This window comes from Ictidomys tridecemlineatus, chromosome 3 (assembly GCF_052094955.1).
Source record: "Ictidomys tridecemlineatus isolate mIctTri1 chromosome 3, mIctTri1.hap1, whole genome shotgun sequence".
In the NCBI taxonomy this organism is placed as follows: domain Eukaryota; kingdom Metazoa; phylum Chordata; class Mammalia; order Rodentia; family Sciuridae; genus Ictidomys; species Ictidomys tridecemlineatus.
Window position 1 is genome coordinate 117,228,847 of NC_135479.1, and position 13,344 is coordinate 117,242,190.

The 13,344-nt window shown below is 41.0% G+C and overlaps 2 long non-coding RNA genes across 2 annotated transcripts; one reads left to right on the forward strand and one right to left on the reverse strand.

Annotated features, from left to right (window-relative positions):
* Nucleotides 1–845: 845 nt before the first annotated feature.
* Nucleotides 846–6,137, forward strand: LOC144376325 (uncharacterized). Its single transcript, XR_013436639.1, has 2 exons — nucleotides 846–989; nucleotides 3,210–6,137. It is a non-coding gene; the product is annotated as an uncharacterized LOC144376325 (long non-coding RNA).
* A 4,217-nt stretch (nucleotides 6,138–10,354) lies between these two features.
* Nucleotides 10,355–13,018, reverse strand: LOC144376326 (uncharacterized). The gene is made up of 3 exons (XR_013436640.1): nucleotides 12,727–13,018; nucleotides 11,079–11,799; nucleotides 10,355–10,477 (listed from the first exon to the last, which is right to left on the reverse strand). It is a non-coding gene; the product is annotated as an uncharacterized LOC144376326 (long non-coding RNA).
* Between the last annotated feature and the right edge of the window lie 326 nt (nucleotides 13,019–13,344).

Here is a 13,344-nt window from a genome sequence, read left to right on the forward strand (position 1 = left end):
AACAATCAAGTGGCAGGAGGAATGCTCCTTTGATTGGAATGATCTTGCTGATTAGGTCTTTACATTATATGTCCTTGCCAACACCCTATAGGGACACAAAGGCAGACATATATGCCACTGCCACAGAGGATCCCTGGGAGAGAAAAATACCTTGAATCCAGATCTGACTCTTTTTAAGGAGACAGATTAGGGATGGGGATGAGGGTTAGGACCCTTACCAGGGACCAATGGCCTACTCCTGAGTATGGAAGGAGGAAAGTATGATATGCAAATTTTTATGGGTCTTTTGGACACAGGAACTCAGGTCATGATTATCATTCTTGCCCTCTTCTGTGGGCCCAAGATGTCAAGGGACCATGAAAGATTCATAACCAACCTTATCACACATGGAAGGAAAGTCACTATGCACTGGAGTTTCCCTGGCACAATTAGCATTATCAGTGACTGTGGTTGCCACTGCCAAGTGCCTGTACACAAGGCACACATCACTGATTTGGGGATAGGTTCCACCAAATGGTTTCACTGGGGTGATCATCAAGGAATATGTTATCTCTCAAAAACCACATGAATTGCCTCTGCCACAGAAAGTGGTCCAGATCAACAATGTCACATCTCACATGCAGAAAAGGATAAAATTATTTTGATTTGAGTTAGTGGTGGCTGAGGTCTTTCGTGGCCCACAATTTCCTAACTTTCCTAACTGCAAGCCTAGCTGGGCCTATAAGAAAAGTGTCCAAGACACAAAAGTTTTGTAACAAACTACTGCCAACTCAGCTGTCTGTGTCAGCACTTACTCCAACCTTAATGACATTATTTCAGAGAGTGCTTGTTCAAATATAGTAGCACTTGGTACTCTGCTGTTGACCTAACCAATGTTTTCTTCTCATTTCCTTAAGGAAGATTGGCCAAGACCATTTCACCTTAACGTGCCTGGGGATGCTGCAAATATTTACTGTCTCCCCACAGAGCTTTCCCACCATCTGTCACCAGTGAGTATGATTGGACTTACATAAGGCTGAAATCCAGCCAAGGTCCTTTGTCTAAATTATATTTATGATGCTATTTTGGTTGGTTCAGATGAAAACATCTGAGGAAACCCAGGCAAAGTGATACCGGAAATGACCTTAAATGTTTTGGTCATGTATTTTGATAAGATCCAGGGATCAGACCCACAAGGAAGGACCAGACCAACAAATCACCTTGTTTCAGACATGATTTGAGCCAGAGTCTTGGGAAATTCCAACCAAAGTTAAGAATAAACTCCTGACAAGAGTGTTCCCAATCTCTAAATAGAAAGCACAATACCTGGTGAGGCTATCTGAATACCGGGGAGAACATGATTCATACCTGGGCATTTTCCTTTCTCCCTGTGTCATGGACAGTGCCCTTGCCATAGGGTCAGGAAAATGGAAAACAAAAAAGCAAAAACCAAACTAAACAAAACACTTGATGTAGGAGACAAGATTCATGGCAAAAAAAAATTTGTCCAGTGAGATGACAAAATATGTGTCACCCAAGTGGATAGACATTATAAAGGCCTTTATCAAACCAAGAACAACTAAAACAAGCAGATTAATGCAGGCTGCTCCAGGCTGTTAGCCACTGTAACTTGTTGGGTTCACCAGTGAATGAAGCGTGAAACTGCAGCCCACATGCAGGACTGGACACACACCTGAGGGCTTTCCTTTGTGAAAACAAAAGTTACAGTGGTCACGGGGAACTCCTTTCAAGAAAAACAAAGAACCTAAAAAAGCACATCGGGACACATCTTGCCTGGCCTAGCTCTCACCCAAGTTTGACAAATGAACCACATTAGGCTCATTTCACTCCCATCCCCGGTTGGAAATTAAATGATGTCTGACTGTGGTGAACAGCTATTCCAAATTTGAAAGATGGTTTGCCCTATGGATATGGGAACTACTATCTGAGCCATTGTGACATACCTGTGCCAAGTATTGGAATACCCCATAGCATATAAATGGACCATGGAATGTTCTTCATAGTAGAGGTACTCAACAATGGACATAATCCCATGGCATCTGATAGATGATGATACAAGCCCCACATCATCCTCAAGCCAGTGTCATGAGAGATGTCCCAAACAGGAGGCTGAAGCAACTAGGGATTACACAGGGTATCCCTGATGGTTTGACAACAAGATTAAAGAAAGTTGTCTGGACCCTAAATACAAACATGCAGCAGAAAGAAACCACAATTTGAAATTACTTGTTTGAAAATAATAAAAATGGAAGATAAAAGCACCTTGTATACATGTGGGTCTTATTGTTGATATTCTGTATGTGTCCTCACCACCCTTTTCTCTTTCTTCCAAATAGAATGGAAATCTGAAGAGTAGCAAATAGTCTGAATGGCTACCCTACATGATGACCAGGTTCCCACCTGGAAGTCATGTTACCCAGTAGAACCTCCCTGACTTGGACCTCTCACTTCTTAAGGAATTCTCCTCCTCCTCCTCCTCTCCCTCCTCCTCTCCCTTCTCCTCTCCCTCCTCCTCTCCCTCCTCCTTTCTCTCCTCTTCTCCCTCTCCTCTCCCTCCTCCTCTCCTTCCTCCTCTCCCTCCTCCCCCTCCTCCTCTCCCTCCTCCTCTCCCTCCTCCTCTCTCTCCTCTTCTCCCTCTCCTCTCCCTCCTCCTCTCCCTCCCCCTCTCCCTCCTCTCCCTCCTCCTCTCCCTCCTCCTCTCCCTCCTCCTCTCCTTCTCCTCTCCCTCTCCTCTCCCTCCTCCTCTCCCTCCACCTCTCCCTCCTCCTCTCCCTCCTCTCCCTTCTCCTCTCCTTCCTCTCTTTCCTCCTCCTCCTCTTCCCCCTTCTTTTTTGGTGATGCTAGGGATTGAACCCAGAGCCTTGTGCATGTCATGCCAACACTCTACCAACTGAGCTATATTCCCAGTGACCTCTCATTTCTTAGAAGGGACTTTCAAGGGGTCGTGGAGAGGAGGTTACCTATCACTTATGCAGCCAAAGTGACAGTTGAAGTCATGGGACATGATGAGGTAGTTACCAATGTCACCTATCTAGTTGGCTTCGGTGACCACACGTGACTGGGAAGTTAAAATTGGCAGAATCATAACTCCTGGGTAAGGCCAGACAGATAATATTTGTATTCTTGAGCAGAGAACATCTGAAACCCCAGGAGATCTGTGGGGTGAGAGGGGATGAAGGCATTATCTTTTCTTTTTCTCATCCCTACAGAAGCTTCTGATGTGCCTTGCATAATAACACTCTGATAAGAATCAGCCCAGCTCTGACAAGATGAGACAAATTCAGACCTCTCTGAATTTGGGGATTTCAGACTGATGTCCCTTTTATCCAACACACCCATTGTAGTGGCTTGGGCAGTGAAAATAACTTGGACTTTCCTCAACACCAATGAGATGCCCCACACTCACCAGCCAACGTGGTGATGGAAGACCAAATAGCCCTTAATGGGCAGAACAGCGTGACATTTTGTGGTATAGCCAACACCTCTTGTGCATGTGTCAGTAATTTAGAGAAGACAAGATTGACTGGAAAAGATCCATGCTCAGATGGAATAGTGATGAGCTGTGTATTCACAGTCCCCCTTTGACTCATTTTTGGGGCCTCTTCATCTGGCTAAAGTCCTTGGCAAGTATCCAGGTACTTGGGGTTTCTGGCTGAAGACCATTCTTCAGGATTGGCCATCCTCCTGGGCCTGCTTTTCCTAGTAACGCTAATGAAATGCTGTCTCAGTTGACAGGGAGGCTCTGGGACAAACCAGATCCATACAGGTTACTCATGGATCCCATGGAGCCCAACTCTGCCTCCAAGTTCAGAGCTGGTTGATGATCCTACCACATTTGGTATACTTTATCTGCTCTTTCTTCATCTGAGCAAGGGTCAGACTTGGAATGTTGGCAAAAGCAGTTTTGTGCATGCCATCTTTCAATTTCATTCAGTCACATAATAATGAGCCTTGGGTCTGAAAGTCTTCATCAACAAGAGATAAGGAGCCCACACAACTTCTGCAGGACTTATTGCCAGGTGTGGGAATACCATTCCTTGTTTCAGACTCAATGTGCACTTTGTTGTTCTGTGTCAATGGCCTTTACAGAATTTCAGCCAATAGTTGTTCTTTGCTCTTATGTATATACAGAAGGCCTTAAGATGTACTTTTGCTTGGCCCCCAGATTATTTCCACACTGGATTTTACAACTTGTTACACAGAGGATGCTTGGGTAAGAGCAAAATATGAATGAATAAATGATGTTCTATAGACTTTCAGTTTTAAGAGATACTTTCCACTATTCACAATCAGCAATCAGAGCACAGATCCCAATGATTGAAAAACAGTGTTCTTTCTTCCCACTTAGGATCCTGAAACCCATAAGCTGCTCCAAGAATACCTATACAGCCCCCTACCAAGTGTCTGAAGGTGGGGAACTAGAACTGAAATTAGGTACAATATACCACCCAAACCTTCTTTTAGAAGTTGAAAACTGTCTGTCAGCTTTTCATCACCATGATTGAAATACCTGACATCAATACTTAGAAGAGGAAAGACATTTTGGGTCATGGTTTTAGAGTTTTCAGTCTATGGTGGGATGGCTCTGTTGCTTTGGGCCAAAGAGGAGACAGAACATGGCAGAGGGACATGGCAGAGGAAAGCTTCTCGGCTCATGGCAGCCAAGAAGGAGAAAAGGAGAGAGAGAGAAAGATAAAAATAAAGAGAGAGTGTAAGAGGCCAGGGACAAGATTTACCCTTCTACCACATGCCCCCTGTGACCTACTGGCTGCAAGCAGGCCCCATTTCTGATAGCTTCCACTGCCTCTCCATAGTGCCACCAAATTACTAATCCAGCAGAGGATTCATTCACAGACAAGGTCAGAGTCCTCATGATGCAGTCACTTCCCCAAAGCCCCACCTCCAAACATTGTTGCATTGGGGACTAAGACTTTTACACATAAGCCTTTAGGTATACTTCGTATCTAAACCATACAACCATAACAGAAACTTCCAATCCACTTCAGAGTTTGAAAAAAGTTATGTGTGACTCTGCCAATTCAATTGATTCCTATTCCATCATCTTCTCAGAATCTTCTCACAGTTTTGTTTTATTGCATACAAGTAAAAATTACATAATAGCCACACACAATTCTTATTTGAAGAATATTTTAAGAACACATTTGAGTATAGAAATATAATAACAACTTCTTCCTCTTTGAGTGTCTTCGTATAGTGAAACCACAGAGAAACAAAAGATACCCCTTAAAAAAAAAAAAAAAACTTGAAAAAGAAACTTAGCTTCTGTTTGTTCCTGGAATAGAATTTGAGTTAAATAATTTAGTAAGGAAGTCCGCTTCCTCTTAGAAAGCAATGAAATCAAAACAAGTCTGATGTACAAAAGTCAGATTAATAATTTTGGTTTACAAAGAACCCTATGGTGGAGATGATAGTCATGTAATTAGTTTTACTTGCTATTAAAATTATACTTTTTCTTCTCATAGGAGTCTCAAAGACTTTCAAAGTTAAGGGCTTATATATCTCATTAGCTCAAACACTCAAAGTGTTGAAAGATTGACAATATGAATGAATTTTACATTCTGCAGGAGTAAATCTTTGTCAACTGTGGTATGGAATGTGAAGCCATCAAATACCATATGTGTCATATCAACTTCTTTTTAAAACTTCCTTATGAATTACCACATGGAATAGATTTTTCCAGAGTCCTTGAGGAACATAAATGAACAATAGTGGCCAGACTTTTCTGTCTATGCAACACCTTTACCTACATGGAGCAGGTTAAGTCATGGTGGGGTAGGCAATTCAGATTAGACAAAGTTGAAGATGTTCATAAACACACCTGACCACCCTACCTGAAGCTCACTCTAGCTATATAAATCAGATTCCTTAAACCACCTTCTTTACTATTTCAGCATCATCCCAAACAAAAAAAAGAAATCTGATGCAGTAGTTATTTTGATTGTACATGCAAATTTACAAGGAATTACATATTCGGCAAATCTAGAATGATATGTATTTACCATTGTTGCATCATAAAGAATGTTACTGCCTTAAATATTCACTGTGCTCTGCCTGTTTGTGCCTTTCTCCTCCCAATATCTTCCATTTATCTAAATAAATATTTGCTTACTACCCAATCATCTTATGGAACACCCATGACTTGCAAAAGAACTTTGGGAAACAATGGTTGTGATTACCATGAACAAATGGCTAGAGTCATTCTAAAGAGAAAGAAGAAATTTGCATTCTGCTGAGAAAGAATCATTCTCTCTTCTAAGGATGGCCTCACTGGTGGAATGTGAGTCTAGAGATGCTGATGTTCATGTGATCACTCCATGCAGAGCTAGCCCTCATGAGAATGAGGTCAACACAGATGGGGGAGGGTATAGATGAAGAGAGGAAAAGAGAAAGTGAGGGTGAGAAAGTGGAGCAAGAGGTGGGAGAGGGGGTAGGGAGAAAGAGAGCGGTGGAGAGGTGTCTGTCTGTATCTTTTGTTTTGGGATTTAGTTAAGCCAGAGCCCAGACTCATCCATAGACCTTTCAGTTACATAAGCCAATACATGTTTGACTAAGCCCCCAGTTGGATTTCTGAATATCTCAAAAGGTCATAGTTAGTCTGTGAAAATGAGGATTTATATGAGCCAGACCCTAAATGATGGCTATCCTGGATGAGGAGGGAAGATTCCTGGCAGGGGATAGCAAAGTAACCAACTATTACCTGCTGGTTTGTTTTGCTGGACTTTACTTTCTAGAGCAATTTTAGGTTCACAATAAAGTTAAGCAGAAAGTAGAGAGAGAGTTCTCGTATATTTCCTGCCCCCAATGACTGTACAACATTTCCCATTGCTATGGTTTGGATATGAGGTGTCCCCCCCCAAAGCTCCTGTGTTAATGCAGGCATAATCAGAAGTGAAATGATCAGATTATAAAAGCCGTAATCAGTCCATACTAGTTTGAATGAATAAACTGGTTGGTGACTGTAGTCAGGTGGGATGTGGCTAGAGGAGGTAGGTCACTGGGGGCATGCCCTGGAAGGGTACATCTTCCCCGGGGCCCCTTCCTTACTCTCTCTCTCTCTCTGCTTCCTGGCTGCTATGAGCTGAGCATTTCCCTTCACTGTGCCCTTCTGCCATGTTCAGCCTCACCTTGGGCCCAGAGCAATGGAGTTGACTGACCATGGTCTAAATCCATGAACCAAAATAAACTTTCCCTCCTCTAACCTCTTCTTGTCAGGTATTCTGATCACAGTGGTGCAAAGCCAACACATCTACTATAAACCTCCTACACTAGAGTGGCATATTTTTTTATAACTGATGAACCCTATATTGACATATCATTATCACTCAAAGTCTTTAGTTTTCACTAGGGCTCACGAATTAGGGGCTATCCATTTCTATGGATTTTGACAGGTATGATGACATGGATCAACCATTAGAGTATCATACAGAATAGTTTCACTGCCCTAAATGTCATCTGTGCTCTGCCTATTTATCCATCCCCTTCTATTAATACCTGGTAATCACTGATCTTTTTTACTGTCTCCATAGTTATGCCTTTCCAGAATGTTAGATAATTGAAAATCCATAGGATGTAAGCTTTTCAGATTGTCTTCTTTTACTAACATGCATTTAAATTTCCTCCATTGTCTGCAGGTACCACAGTTTATTTATCCATTTACCTACTGAAGTATATCTTGATTGACTCTTGGTAAATATGAATCAGGCTGCTCTAAACATCTGTGATCAGGTTTTTGCATGGGCATAAATTTTCAACTCCTTGGGTTATACCAAGCTCGCGAATACTTAATAAGATGCTAAAAGCATGTTTAGTTTTGCAAGAAACAGTTGAACTGTCTTTCTTAGGCTTTTTTGACTGCTAAAGCAAAATACGATAAACTGGGTAGCTTGCACACAACAGAAATTTGTTTCTCACAGTTCTGGAGGCTAGAAAGTCCAACATCAAGGCACTGGATGATTCTGTATCTGGTGGTCTATTCCAGTTCATAGATAGTAGATGCTAACTATGTCCTCACATGGCAGCATGGACTAGCTATCTCTCTCAGGTCTTTTTTTTTATAAGAGCAATAATTCCATTTATGAGTGATCTACGCTCATGAATTTGGGGGAGACATAAACATTCAGTCCATCGCACTGTCTTCTAAACTGGCTGTACCACTTTGCAATTCCATCAACAATGAATAAAATTTCCTGTTGTTCCACGTTAGGGTTCCATGTCAATGCAGGAGTGTTCCGAGGTGAAATGATTAGATTATGAGAGCTGTAACCTAATGGGTGGGTTAATCCATTTGATGGGTTAATAACTTGAAAAGACTAGTCTAGTGGGTGTTAACTATAAGAAGGTGGGTCAAGACTGGAGGAGGTGGGTCACTGGGGGTACACCTTGGAGATTATATCTCCTGCCCCTTGGGTCCTTCCTCTTTCTTTCTGCTTCTGGGTACCATGTGGTGAGTAGCTTTTCTTCATCATGCTGCCTCACTTTAAACCCAGAGAGTAAGTCAGCTGACCATGAACTGAGACCCTGAAATCATGAACCAATAGAAACTTGAGATCTAGAGAAGTTTGATTCTTTAGTCCCCAAAACATCCTTGTTTCCTGGTACATCCTGTCTTCCTTAGAATTCTGTCAATTCCTTTGAAGTAGCCATCTCTGATTCATTTCACCACACTCTTAATTTTCGGGGGAAGTCTGGAAATAGGATTCTCCTTTCCCCAGTGTGCATGATTCACTTGGAGTGAGCATGTACGGCTATTGTCTGCATCAGCAGGTAGGCCCATGCTCTGCCAGTTGTTAGATATTTTGAACATCATGTCTAATTGGGAGGAGGATATTTGTCCATGTTGTCCTTTGAATATATTTTTTGGGTTCTTGGACAATCATCTGAATATATAATTGACTCTTGTATGGCACCAAGGGTAGTTATACATCTAAACTTTAATCAAATATTGGAAAAATATGGCATTTTATCTAATGTTTAAGCTGGAATAAAGTCATAAATAAACAACCTCTGTGTGGAGCTCAGGAAGGCTTGATTGAGCCACTAGTCCTCATTTTCTGCTTATATGAAATGAGAGGGTTGGAATCTTTAGAGCTCTAAATTTCTATGATCGGTTTGGAATAAGGAAAAGTGAAAATGAAAGAACTAGTAAAAAGCAATACACTTCTTTAAAGCATGCCGATTCCTGTAAATCCCATAAACCAGGCACACCCTTGAAACTTGGCAAGGAATACAGTAAGTAGTAGGTAAATAACTATTCACCTTCACACACACTCAGACACACACACACACACTGGTGAAAAGCCCTTTGTTTTCATGTGAACTAGGTCTGATGAACTCAGCGTGAGACAGTGTTATTGGCATCTTCCCTGGAAAATGAACTTTTAGTAACTGAATCTTTTCAGACCAGACTGACAATATTTAAGGCAGGTTTTGCCTGATGATCTAGGCATGCCTGGGCTTATGTGTTTACGTATTTGCTTACCCTAGTAAACACATATTCTGGAAATTCTTACCAGTGTGGCTAACATGTATCCATGTTATTTCTTCTTTTTTTTTTTTTCCCTTTCTGACTCTATTTTTAGAGACAGATGAAAATTAAAGAAAGTAGAGAAGAGAGTAGAGAAATAAAGAAATAAAAAGACAATATTCAAGGTAAGGATTTAGTTCTGTGTCTGTGAACAACACCTTTTGAATGTATTTGCTAGAAAATACAAAACATGGCAAGAATATAGTAAATTTTCTTCAGAAAAAAAAGCAGACATTTCTTCAACTTTTCTTCTTGACATAGAACAAATATTTACTTATTTATTTTCCCCCAGTGCACTGTTTTCTTTGAAATAATAATTTCTCAGAGAGACCTTTGGGTGTTAAAAATATTAGAACTGAATCCTTTTAATTGTGACATTTTTGTTTTCACAAAGAAGAAGGTACTAAGTCTTGACAGGAAAGGCAAAGCATTAAAAGAATACAGTTTTAGTTCCTATTTGCTTGGGTAGAAACAGAAAACAGTTAATCAATGTTTCTACTTTTCTCCTACGTGTAGCTATCACTGTCTTGCTCAGCCCTGGTGAAGAAGCAGGGCTTTCTGGTACTCAGAGCTCCTGCTACAGGAAGGCAGAGTAGCCTTAACTAACCCATTCTGTCCCATTGTCACAGATGTGGAATCCCTGCAAAAATTTAAATACAGTTTATAATGTATAATATGTAATACATAATGTAATTATATAGTATATAACATGCAATTGTGTAATAGTAAGAAGATAATCATAATAGAGTGATTATACTATAATAATATTAATTAGTGTTAATAAATATAATAATATAGATAAGCTTTAAATTGTGGTTTCCAATTTATTTGACTGCACTTGTGTCAATTCCATTAGAATATCTGCAGAACTGAAAACTTCGGATTTAAGCAGCAACAGTTACCTCTAGAGTACTCTGTCCTGAGGACCTAAAACTGAAATAGAAAGGAAATGTCAAGTTCTGCCTGAACAGTGGTCTACTTTATGCTTTGAATATAGGCCTTGCTGCTCTGCCACTGCAACTTATTTTTAAAATGGACGTGTTTCGTTTCTCTTCCTCTCTCCCCGCTCTTCCCTGATCTTTCCCCCTCCCTAATCTCAGGGGAAACAGGATTACCTTTCTTCCCCATCCTGGGCAGATTTATCTGTCCTTGAGTACACACTCAAGGAACTAAATAATCCAGACTTTGGGGATGGCACCAGAAAATCTCAGAAATGATTGTCCCCCAAATTCACAAGTGGATTACAACTCCAGACAGAGAACATGTGGGACGAAGTCTTTGAATCACCTCTTTAAAAGCTCCCTGTTCCTGCTGATGGGCAGAATCACAGTCGTTGGGACAGGAGTTCCCTGTGTTTCTCTTTTGCTAATAAAGCAATAAACCTTCTTTTTCCCCTTTTCTCAAAATCATATCCTCATTATTGGATTGGCACTGGGGACAAGGACCGAGCTTTGGCAACATGTCCACTCAATATCCCAGGGGATTTCCTTAAACACTGGAGCCTCAGATGGCAGACTCTTCCTAAAGCCCTTACCTTTCCGAGCTTGGAGTGCTCAGCAGAAAGATATACAGGGATTCAGAAGCCAGAGACTGGTTGCTCCTCTTCCTTTTCCTGCCCAACAAAAGGGAGCATCCTGGGTCCATGTGTCTGAGCCACAGTAATGTACATGGTGGTGTGTGCTGTGGAAGGAGCATTCTGGAACTGGAGCGGAGAAACTATCTAACATATCCCTGAGGATGTGAGGATGGTGTTGGCTTTGCTCTGAGCACAGCAAAGACCAAGCAAAAATTGACCTTAAACTTCTAGAAACTGCAGAATTCCACCCAAGCAAAACACTCTATGTGACTTAAGACAGCGAAGGTTGTTTATAGTTGCAATTTGTGGCGTTTTTCTATCAGTTTCAAAGTCTAACAGAGGTAGGATTTCCTGCTCAAGCTGTTCTAATTCATCAAGAGACTTTAAATGAACTTTTCCCCCATTAGTTTCTTCCTCTTCCTTTTCCAATTTTCCACACCCTCCCAAAGACAATGCAGATAGAAAACACTCTGGGTTCTCCAGATATTTTAGTCCGTTTTTTCGGGGCTGTAATTGAAAGACCTGACTAAAATTATTAGAGCAGGAAAAGTTTATTTTGGGCCTCAAGGTTCCAGAGATTTTAGTCCGTAGTCAGCCGGCTCCATTCCTGGGGGCTCCAAGTAAGGCAGAACATCATGGCAGAAGAGTGTGTCGGAGGGAAGTGGTTCAAGACATCACACTAAAAAGCAGAAATTGAGCTCTGCTCAACAAAGACAAAATATATACCCCAAAGGCATGCCCCCCTCCTCCACCACACCCTACATGCCTTCTGGAGCTGGAGCGGAGAAACTATCCAGTTAATCCATTTCAGGGGACTAATTCACTGATATGGTTAAGGCTCTCCTAACCTGATCATTTCACTCTAAACCTTCTTGCATTGTCTCACACATGAGCTTTTGGGGGACATATATCTAAACCATAACACTAGAAGAAAGAAATCTTACTTTAACAACTAGATAGCAAAATAAATATCGAGATAACCAGGTACAGTGACCCATGTCTGTAATCCCAGTGACTTTCGAGCCTGAAGCAGGAGGAGTTTGAGGCCAGCCTCATAAATTTAGGGAGATCCTGTCTCAAACTCAAAACATAAAAAGGGCTGTGGACAATACTCAGTGGTAAAGTGTCCCTAGGCTCAATTCCTATTACAAAAAAAAAAAAAAAAAAAAAGATAAACATAAAATGGGCATGTCCTAATTTCAATGTTTGGTTTGCTGTTGTTTTGCAGTGCTGGGGATGAACCCAGGGTGCTTTGCCATATCCCAAGCCCTTTTTATTTAGAGATAGGTTCTTGGTAAATTGCCAAGGCCAAGGCTGACCTCAAAATTTATGCTCCTCCTTCCTCATTCTCTGGAGTAGCTGGGATTATAGGCATGTGCTACTGTGCCCAGGACATAATCTTTTTTTTTTTTTTTTTTTTTTTTATTTAAACCAGAGTGCTTAACCACTGAGCCACATCCTCACTCGTTTTTAATTTTTTTATTTTGAGATAGGGTCTTGCTAAGTTACTTAGAGCTTCATTAAATTGGTGAGACTGGCTTTGAATCTGTGATCCTCTAACCTCTGCCTCCCAACCCTCTGGAATTACAGGCATGCACTACCGTACCTGGCCCAGCACAGAGTCTTAAAATACAGAAGTGTTTTTGCTATCTTGCTATTCTCTTAGGTAAGAGCCATGTACTCCTCGTCCTCTTCCTTCCTCAGGTGAAGAGACAGTGTGCCAATCTAGAGGGCAGTGAAGCCATTTGAGTTCACCTGTGCAGGTTTATTAGAAACTGCTCACTTGAGCGGCCAACAGTGATTAGTAGAAAGTGAAACTGGCAGAAAATTAGTTTGGAATTTCCCAGAAACTGGGTGGAATTCATTACAGATGAATTTTGAACTGAGTCCAAGATGACAGGCTAGCTTATTATCATATGCAACTAATTAACTGAACAAAAGCTTTTGAAGCCTACAAAGACAAAAAAAAAATCTTTACATGCATGGAAAGAATATCTTAATGGATTCATTTGTTAATAGATGAGGGGAAAGGACACAAAAATAAAAGTAAAACAGCCAGTTTGAGATAGAGCTCTAAGTTCAGAATTTCTAGCCAGGGGTTTAAGTACTTTGTTTTTATTTATGGTCACTGCTTTTCCTTATTAGTTGCACAGAAGCAAAGGATTTTGTGGTTTGTTTGTTTTTTCCTTGCCCTGTGATTACTGGGTCCAAATTTTAATCCTGT